Source organism: Arabidopsis lyrata, assembly GCF_000004255.2.
Source record: "Arabidopsis lyrata subsp. lyrata unplaced genomic scaffold ARALYscaffold_36, whole genome shotgun sequence".
In the NCBI taxonomy this organism is placed as follows: domain Eukaryota; kingdom Viridiplantae; phylum Streptophyta; class Magnoliopsida; order Brassicales; family Brassicaceae; genus Arabidopsis; species Arabidopsis lyrata.
Genome location: NW_003302522.1, coordinates 16,089 through 20,110, shown reverse-complemented (window position 1 = coordinate 20,110; position 4,022 = coordinate 16,089).

The following is a 4,022-nucleotide window of genomic DNA, read 5'->3' as shown; positions in this document are numbered from 1 at the left end:
GCTTCGAGATCATCAGCTTCATATTCGCGAAATTCGGAAGGGAGGTTTGACATTTTACGAAAGGGGTTTCTACCGAAAGAAAACAACGACTTATGTAATAAGAATGATAGTTTTCTAGGTAAAGAAGATCAGATGGAAAAGTAATATTACCTCTTAGAACCCTAAAGTATGATGGAAGACCGCCTCGAGAATATTGGGAAGCGGGACAGTTTCCCCGCAGTATTAATATAAAATTAAGAAATTATTGATGACGGTTGTCAGGGAAATCAAATAATTTGATTATCTGAGATCAGCATAACAGCGTAAAACATGGAAAAATTCCAGAATGTTAAAGATCTCGATTCATTAATTACTATTTACTTAAGTCTTCCAAGCCGAGCACTCAGCTCGCAAGACTTGGGGGGCTAAATGTTGGGGTCGGATCCCACACATTCTCGGTAGGATCCACTTGGATCTGTCCACGTCATCATTACATAATAATCCTCTCGGAATTCAAGTTATTTTATTATAAGTATCGAGCTTAACCAGTCGGGAGTTCTATTCATTCTAGTAGAAGAGCTCGATCTTTGCAAGTATGGAGTTCGCTCTTATTCGACAGACAGTTCGCATAGAGAAAGGCCGAAGTGAGGAGAATATTGTTCGAGGCTCGCGGTAGCGTCAACGCGGGAGTTCGGAGTCAGCAAGAAAAAGTTCGGAAGATCCATGCGAAGCCCAAGATAGTTCAAATTCAAGCCGTTTCAGTCAAATTGTAACTTACATGATTAATGCGGATCAATGCGATTATGAGCAGTAAATGACCGTATTGATCATGTTTTCTCTATAAAAACAGCCTCAAACGCATGTGTTTGGGGAGACAATCTTTTTTACTCAATACGACTAAGCAATACAACATACTTTTTTCTCTTACAATTTCGCAAGGCTTTGCATACTTCGTTCTTATCAAATTTCTTTACTTAATTCTTTTCTTGGTTAATTTCCTTTTCAAATTATCATATTCATTCATTGATTTTAAGAGTTTTTCTCTACTGAAATACTGAAAGATAATCGAGTGTGAATCCTACATCCACAATAATCCCGTCAACAAAATCCTAGATCTATAAGAAGATATGAAAGCAAAAGCAAAACAAATTCTTAAATATAAATATAGAAGTAAAAAGGGTTCAGAATACTTATCTATGAGATACAAAGAGAAGGATCCATCTCCCTTGAAGCAATAGAACGAAGAACAGCGAAGAAACTATGAAAGAAAAGTGTTTAGATCTATGGTGAAAGTGAAAGAGAGAACTTGCGGCCAAGAGGCCGAGTTCTATGGAGAGAGGTGCGGCCAGAGGCCGGCTTGTGTCTTCTAGGGCTCATCAAGGTGTATTTATAGGTCTCCAAATCTTCTAGGGCTCCACAAGGTCGGTTTAGGGTTTTCCGGCAAAACTACGTAGTTTCGATAAGTGCGGGGAAGAGTTGGCCAAGCTCGGTCACAAGGGTCTGTGACTGTGCTCACCAAGATGCTCCAGACCGGTGACCTGGGGCTGTGACCGGTCCCAACAAGGGTTGCACCACCGGTCGCACGCCTTGCGACCGGTCTCAGACAGGTTGACTTCAATCGGCTGTAACTTCTGTTTGTCAGCTGGGATTGAGTTGATTCTTCCTCCATAGTAATTTTTACTCTTCCAGCTTTCCATAGTGTCCAAGATCTCCAAATTTTCTTCATAGGAAGGCCTCCAACGGACGCCTAACTTCTGGAGCTTTGAATCTGTCCTGAAATGGGTTTTGCTCGTCTTTTGGTCCATTTTGGTTAGAAACTCTTAAACTCTTCTTGAAGCACAAATACACGAAGGTACTGTACCTTTCCAAAGTTCATGTGGTGACTTACCAGTCACTTTATGCGGTATCCTGTTGAGGATGTAATTAGTGGTAAGCAAAGCTTCCCCCCACATGTTCTGGGCTAACCCAGATTCCTGCAACAGAGCATTCATCATCTCTTTCAGAGTTTGATTCTTTCGTTCCGCAACTCCGTTAGATTCTGGTGAGTAGGGAGCGGTTGTTTGATGTATAATGCCCTTTTCTCTACAAAATACATTGAATGTCTCATTATATTCTCCTCCTCTATCACTTCGAACTACTTTTATAGTTCTCTGAAGCTGGTTTTCTACTTCGAGTGTAAAATCTTTGAATTTTACCAGTGCTTCATCTTTACTACGCAACAAATATACATAACTGTATCTTGTGCAATCATCTATGAAGGTAACAAATTATTTCTTACCGCCTCTAGTTTGCACATATTTTAAATCACATAAGTCAGTGTGAATTAAACCTAGAGGTTCGGTTGTTCTTTCAATTCGTGGTGAGGGAGTTTTTGTGAGTTTGGCATGTACGCACACTTCACATTTTTCTTGGTTAGTTTTGAATTTCGGAATTAAATTCATGTTTTGCATTTTTTGCATTGTTTTATAATTGACATGTCCCAAACGTTCATGCCAAGTAGTAAACGACTCAACCAAGTAAGCAATACGGTTTTCATTCATTTCAGCAATAGAAGCAGAAGCTACATTTTTCGAGAAGACTGTCATTACAGACATCTTGATCAGTCCACCCTTAACAAAACTAGCTTATCTGACTCAAAATTAACGGCAAAGCCATTCTTGCTTAGCACCGTTCCAGAGATGAGATTCTTCCGCATGTCACATTTAGTGACCACTGCAACCATGTCCTCTTCAGTTAGGTTTGCCTGGTTCTTGATATCCTTGGCCTTGCTCTTGCAAACTTCAGCCTTATGCCCAATTTTGCCACAATGATGGCATTAAGATTCGACTCGCAGCTTGACAATCAAGTCATCGAGGGAAATTTCTTTTTTCTTATAGGATAGATAGTTTTTGAAAACCAACCAACTTGGAGGGAGTTTCTCAATTACATAGTTGACCATAAAATTGTCACTAATCAATATCCCTCCAAATGATATCTCATCCCTATGAAATTGCATCGCTTCAACTTGTTCCATGATGGGTTTTGAATCCACCATGTTAATGTTCAAAAACTCCGCCATAGCGGATTTAAGAAAACCCGCGTCCTCAGACTTATACCTTTCTTGCAAGGCAACCCAAAGGTTCTTAGAAGTTTCGACCTTATTGTATCACTACAAGAAATATGCACATTGTTAGCGCGGAAAATATGCTATAATATATATAAGATAGCGAATTCACTAATACTATGACATCGGCAGCTATGGTAGGTTTTTGACATACGATAGCAAAATTTTCAAAGCTATGATATATTCCGATACTATAGCAATATTCCAACGCTTTTATTTATTCTTATATAGCAACTGATTTTTTGTTATCGTAGGCCATTCTACAATAGCAATTCTATATTGCAATAATTTGTATTTGTCTAGAGTCATGTTTAGTGCTATAATATATATGCTTATACAATAGCTCTTAAAAATTGTAAAATATAATTTTGTTATTTCATTTATATGTGCTATTATACTTTCTTTCAAAACAATTATTTTAATGCTATGATTTAAGTATAGAACTGTTTTTCATTTTGCTATTATATGAGTTTTAAGAAACCTATATACTTTAATCCTGTCATATTGCATAGTATAAATAATAACATATAGATATAAAAGTCATTTCACATAAATATGATTCCAATCCAACATACAGAAGTCTAGAAAATCATTCATCATACATAAAACAAGTCTTAATCCAAAATACATAAAACAAGTCATAACAAGTCATAAGTTGATGATTAGCTTAGTCTTAAACTTAATTAAAACTAGCAAACCTGGACCAAAGTTTCTTCATTCCCCTGCAACAAACAATCTTATATCAGATTTGTTATATCAGTAGGATCTCGATTTAAAACCAAAGCACAAGCATCACATTAATTACATACCTATGCTTAAACTCAAAAGATAACCAACTTATCCATTGGCCATGCAATAGCTGAACCAAGTGCATCTCTCATGTACTCGATTTCATCTGATGGCCTCCAAACCGCCGCATCATCTATCTTCACTATATCAA